Here is a 6,921-nt window from a genome sequence, read left to right as displayed (position 1 = left end):
CGACTTACATTGTTTAACTTTTCAGATTTTCAACTAGGATAGCAGTGTCATCAACGGATCTTCACATTTATATCCTCTCTCCCAGAATTTTACTTCGATTAATTAAACTCTTGAATTAACTGAAAGAAAACAGACCTCGGTCACTAATTTTTAACGAATTAACCGTGTTTCAACACTGCTAGGAGTATCTTCCTCAGAATTTAAATCAAAGAATGGTCTATAACATGGTCACAGAATTATGACTAAAAACGTATGATACAGAGTATTAGTACGGAATCATTGTGAAAGACTGGCAGTACTCACATGTCATTTATAAAATAATAAATATGCCAAAAGGGAATTAGTCACAAATATATTAAAGATAAAAAAACTGTGATAGCGAGCCACTAAGGGCTGCTCGTTACTTGCGTGGTGCATGTTGTAAACGGACTCTTGAATCTTCCATTTCTCTCATTGCTTCTTCTCTAAACAGACTGAATCGTAAGTGCAACTGCAAGACTGCATCCTTGATCGTACACTCTTCTTAATATGAGAACAGCGTTCCTGGTCATCCATTCTTAATCTTCCCTTACGTTTCTTGTAAATACTGTCTTTGCCGGCCGGTGTGGCCGAGCGGTTCTAGGAGCTTCAGTCTCGAACCGCGCGACCGCTACGCTCGCAGGTTCGAATCCTGCCTCGGGCATGGATGTGTGTGATGTCCTTAGGTTAGTTAGGTTTAAGTAGGTCTAAGTTCTAGGGGACTGATGACCTCAGCAGTTAAGTCCCATAGTGTTCAGAGCCATTTGAACCACTTGTACAATCCAGAATCGGTGGGCTATTGAGGCAAAATTGCCGTGAGGACTGACGCAGCCATTCCACTGTCGTACCAGGGTTAATATATCCGTTTGGTAAAACACCGTCTCTTGCTGGCTGAAGAATTGCGTAATACCTGCTGCACATACTCGTCGACCATTCAAGGCCCTTTTTAATGGACTGAAGGCTAGATAATCACATAGTGAGACATCAGGACTATAGATTCGTTGCTCGAATGATTCCCACTGGAGTCAGTGTAACTTCTGACTTACATTTGCAGTATGGCGACGTGAGTTATCATGAAGCAGTAGCAGCACTTGCCGCACCACTTCACAAAGATGGTTTTCCATAGACGTTGCCCATACACACTCTTTCTTCTCCGATGTATGTCTACCGCTGTATACCCTTCAGCAACCAAGAAGAGAATAACAACACGACGGTCCTGTTTGGATGCATTTGGTGATGTAGTCGCCATAGTTAAAGGTTGCCGCATCAACCGCACCATCTCGGAAACAAACTAGTACCTTGCCTACATGTCGGTGCTTATGTTCGGTGCTTATGTACCCACATCAGAGTCTCGCTACGTTGGATGGGCGCTGCAGCAACGCCCACTGGAGTCAGTGTAACTTCTGACTTACATTTGCAGTATGGCGACGTGAGTTATCATGAAGCAGTAGCAGCACTTGCCGCACCACTTCACAAAGATGGTTTTCCATAGACGTTACCCATACACACTCTTTCTTCTCCGATGTATGTCTATCGCTGTATACCCTTCAGCAACCAAGAAGAGAATAACAACACGACGGTCCTGTTTGGATGCATTTGGTGATGTAGTCGCCATAGTTAAAGGTTGCCGCATCAACCGCACCATCTCGGAAACAAACTAGTACCTTGCCTACATGTCGGTGCTTATGTTCGGTGCTTATGTACCCACATCAGAGTCTCGCTACGTTGGATGGGCTCTGCAGCAACGACCTCAAACGGAAACTTTTTGATTGCTCCTGATACAGAGTGGGACAAATACAAGTGATCGAGAGAACAGAGTTCCATGCTACAAATAAATACGGCAGATGTTGAGAGTGAGCAAATTCATCTCTTCGTACTTTTGAGCTCTGGTCAGCAGGTTGCTGCAAGCGGATCGAAGCTGGACTGCTGGAATTGCTACAGTCTCATCCGGAATGTTCTACTGCAGTTCCTGAAGACTGTGAGGGATGTTGCGATACACTGATCGCATCCCTGATCGTACACTCTTCTTAATATGAGAACAGCGTTCCTGGTCTTCCATTCTTAATATTCCCTTATGTTTCTTGTAAATACTGTCTTTGCCGGCCGGTGTGGCCGAGCGGTTCTAGGCGCTTCAGTCTCGAACCGCGCGACCGCTACGGTCGTAGGTTCGAATGCTGCCTCGGGCATGGATGTGTGTGATGTCCTTAGGTTAGTTAGGTTTAAGTAGGTCTAAGTTCTAGAGGACTGATGACCTTAGATGTTAAGTCCCATAGTGCTCGGAGCCATTTGAACCCACTTTTGAAATACTGTCTTTCCCTATGCCTTAATTACGTTTTTCTCAGAATTTCAAACAGCTTGTACCATTTTTCATTGCCAACGCTTTTCCAGATCGATAAATCAACGGGTACTGATTTTTCTTCAGTCTAGCTTCCTTTCTCAGTCACAATGTCAGAACAGCATCTCTGGTTGACATTCCTTTCCGAAAGCTAAGACGATCGTTATCTAATAGACCCTCAAATTCCTTTCGCATTCAGCTGCAGGCTATTTTTTTCAGAAACAGGGATGTATCAGCCGTTAAGAGGACTGTGCGGTAGGTCTCGCAGTTATCTGCTCTTAGTGTCTTCGAGATTGTGTGAATGACATTTTTCCCGAAGTACGATATTGCGTCTCACAGCCTGATTGAACAGTCACTTGGATGCCATTTTCGCCTATTATTTCAGAAATTCCGAGGATGTTTTATCTTTCTCTTCGGCCGTAATTCTTCACAATGCTTCCAAAGTTCTGTTGCAAGGTCTGTTCGGAAACTAAAGTCCGATCGGTCGCGCAACGAAAACCAGAGCGACAGTAAATTTTTTTTATTCGCAAAGGTTAGCCGCACCTTCCAGCTACCTCTCTAAATAGTCGTCGCTCCGACTTAGACATCTACCGTGGCGTTGTAGAAATTTTCCTGTACCCTCGTCTCAGAAAGCAGCCGAGTGTGCTTTCCGCCAATTCTCTACGCTAGTCTGCCTTTCGTTGTTAGTGCCGAAATGGTGTGTTTGTAGCCAGCGATTCTTGTGAGCACAGATGAACAACAGAGAGAGCCAATTAAGGGCTGTATTATGGGTGATTTAACACCTCACATCGAAAAAACTGTGGGGCCGGCTTCATTGCCCCTGTAGAATGTAGCCGAAATTTCTTTTGAAGAAAGAAATGCATGACTTTTACGTTATGTGGGCTGCATAGCTTCAGGCGAAATATCTCACCTGATCCACATACTTTGTGGGAGAAATTGTTGCTTTAGGCATTTCTACATCACTTGGCGCTCTGGTATGAAAAGAGCGACGTGAAGCGATCGACAGGCACACTAAAGGCACTGCCCAACACATCTGGGCCAAGTTCCATCGGATTTTCACAGTGGTTTCCATTTCATGCGTAATCGGACCTTACCTTCTGAATACGTCTTGTGAATTCAGTTTCTGATAATTATTCCCCTGTACCTTGCAAATTGACTACAAATTTCTCCTCGCTCGTGTCATCAGACAAGTTCTTCCACTCGTACAGCCCCGTCTCCACCAGTCCTCTGCAGTTAGCTGTCTAATTCCAACTGAAAGCATTGTGATGATGTTCATGGTCTTACTTTCACCGAGAACTGTTTTCGACTTTTCTGTATGCTGGTATTTCTTCACACTGGCAAGTATTTCTTTTTTCTGTATCTCAACATTTTTATGCAGTTTTGTCTTTGATTACTATCATTGATGAAGCTTTTTCGTAACACTTCTTAATGAGCTAGCTGTGATCATTGTTACGGAACACAAATGCTTCTTGCTCTGTCTGTTCTAGTGTTACTTTTGTAAACTGAATAACTCGCTGCATATTACCTTTACGTACAAAGAAATGTCGTATCTTTCAAAATGCAATACACATATTCCTGAAGGAAAAGCTCTTAAAGTAACAATGGTTGAGCCATGTGCAGCTCGTGTTCATGCCGTTTATTGCTTGTCATCTTGTGTTTACGGTACTGTCGCTTCGTTTCCTATTTGATTTACTGGCTGTCACTAAGTTGCTGGTGTGCTTGTCCATGAGTCGCAGCAACGGAGGTTACCTATAAGTGCACTGTCGTACTAGCTCTGGAGCGACCGCTGGTACTTCCGGGTCGTCCTCTGTTGGAGGCAGCGCCAGTGAGGTCCTGTCAGCCAGTACTCGCCGACCGCTGGCGACACACATGCACTGTCTGACGGGAGGAGACTGGAGCGGGAACGACCGTTGGTTGGTCGTTTGGTGGGTTGACCGTTTCTGGACCTCATCAGTTGGTCATCTTGGCGAACATGGGTCGGTTCCTTCCTTGTGCAGAGATGTCGGGTGCCCAGTGGGCAGGTTTTCCTTGTTGCATGGTTGGATCCGAGCCAGCGTGCCGAGGTCGCCGTGTCTTCGAGTTCCGAACGGACATCAAGGGAGTCGGGATGGAGCTGCAGTGAGCTCCGGAGAGCCATGACTCGCCGACCGATTCCGCGACACATAACGTGAGTGGGGACGAGCTTGGTTGGTCCCTCGGTCGGCCGTCTCATCGGACGACCTGTATATGGTCGCCGACCGCTTGTTCCACAGTGATTGGTTTTAGGATTGTCTGAGTTCTTGGTGCAAGAGTTTACGTGGTACTGTGTGTAGCTTCTGTGATTTCCACTGAGCAGTTATGAATGAATGCTGTCTTTGTACTGGAGTAGGCAGTCAGTCGATTGGGACAGAGCAGCGAGTGTGTGTTTCCTCGCCTTGTTGATGCTCTCTGGTACCGCGTGTAGTTCGACAGCATTTGGTGTTTTTCATATTTTTGAGTGGCTATTGTGCCTTGGCTGTTTTTAGACGCCAATTTGTAGTGCTACTGGTATCATCGTCCTCGGCTTATATTTCCGTTGTCGTGCCGTTGCTTGGCGGAAGGGAATTGATTAGGTTGTTGGTCGGTCCTCCAGCCGTCCCTGGGTTGGGTTCTCATCTGATTACTTATTCTGATTCTTGACTGCCTATGTCACCTAACCATACATTGGAGTTACCTTCTCAGACCGACCCTTGGAGCACTGTTGAACACCACTCTTCTGTTGCAAAATTTTGTACATGGCTGCACGTTCAGAGATCGTGAATAGTTATAACTGAAAGAAAACAGCCCTCCGTCACTCACTATTTTTAACGAATTAACCGGGTTTCTACACTGCTACAAGTGTCTTCCTCAGAATTTAAATCAAAGAATGGTCTATAACATTAATTCGTTAAAATAGGTGACCGAGGGCTGATTTCTTTCAGTCATAACTCTTCCGTTGTTTTAGATTGTGGTTTTCTTTTAGTCTCAAGTACTGTGCGAGGCCTTCAGTCGTCTATTAATTTAGTTTGTTTTAATGTTAAGATAAGGCCTTCAGCCGTCTTAAATTAAAACTTTGAAGATTCTTGCTTAAACTATTTTTTGAAAGTGGGATTTTGCCCATTGGAAATCCTCATTATTATCCAGGACTTAAGTCTTGAGTTGTTGTATGCTCAGTATGTGGCCTTCATCCGAACTTAACGTGAAATATTTTAAACTAAGACTTTCAGCCGTGTTTACTCATTAAGGCCTTCAGACGTATTGTTTTTGAATGCTTTTAAGGGCATGTGTGGTTAAGTGTTTCAGGTAAATAAAGTTTGTATGTTTCGTGCAACTGACAGTAACCGATTTTGGCCCCTTTCCACAACTATAACCTGATCCGCTGTGTCCTGCGAAACCAGATTACAATGGCATTAATACAAACTGTAGTGTCAAACAACAGAGGAGGTGTTACAGCACCGTTGAGCTGCATTAAAACAGCTGAGAAAGAGACGACAATTTAGTGCCATCAAGACATGCACAAGAGGATTGCGATAAGAATGTTTTCATCGGTACTCCACCAGAGAGGCAGTGAAGCCTGCTATCTGAGGTCATCGTGTTTACGTACACAGCTCATAGCGAAGTCATCCGTCCCAGTAGCTGTCTCAGCATGACAACGGTACTTTATTGTCAGCCACGTTATGTTACAGTTCATGAGGATTCAGCTGATTTCTTTCACCTGGCCGCTGCTGACAACTGAGTCATGATGAGCATCTACAATTACCCTTCTGCCAGAATCCAGATAACTCGCATGAAAATTTTGATTTTGGGAAGTGTTTTTAGTCTATGTGACAACTATCTCCTTCGATTCAAATCATTATTTCAGCTACATTCCTGTGGAACAAAATACTTTGTAAGTTGCGTGTGATACATAATACAGGTTAACTCTAGAGGAGACGAAGAATTTTCCTCTTATCACTGACGCCACTTCTCTATCGATTTATTCCCAAGATCATCCTCTTCTTCAACAGAGAGCCTTTTGTCAAAATGTGGCGGGGTGGGGGGGGGGGTGGAGAGATGGTTATGGTTTAGATTTCGGTTTTCTCCTGCACTAAATTTACCAGTATGCAACAGGGGTCTGTGGGGTAATCTAAAACTGCACTGATGGAAAATGTATCCCAGCACCAATAAGAAGTTGTGGGACGTAGACAAAAGCTGGTACACACTTTTCTAGGTCTGAATGACGATGTCTATTCCAATTTTGCACCAGTCGCCTCATAGGGTCACTATGAGGATGCATATCAGGAGTGCTCTAAATACGCACTGCAACTGTCGTTAGGGTTAGTTATCTTTGAGACTGGACATCGTGAGTCGATGTCAGTCAAAAATGGCTTTAATGCGGAAGAGACGCCATTATTAACCCTTTAGTTTGGAAGAGGTCGTTTAACAATGCTGCGAGAAGCCTTCAGCGATCTGCGATACTGCAGAAACACTTGACAGCAATGTAGTCACCAAGCATGACTGGTGTGACCGGTGGTCACGAGAAGTTACGGACGACCATTACCAAGAGGGAAGGCCATCACGCTCGGTCTATG

Source organism: Schistocerca nitens, chromosome 9 (genome assembly GCF_023898315.1).
Source record: "Schistocerca nitens isolate TAMUIC-IGC-003100 chromosome 9, iqSchNite1.1, whole genome shotgun sequence".
Lineage (NCBI taxonomy): Eukaryota > Metazoa > Arthropoda > Insecta > Orthoptera > Acrididae > Schistocerca > Schistocerca nitens.
This window is presented reverse-complemented; position numbering follows the sequence as displayed.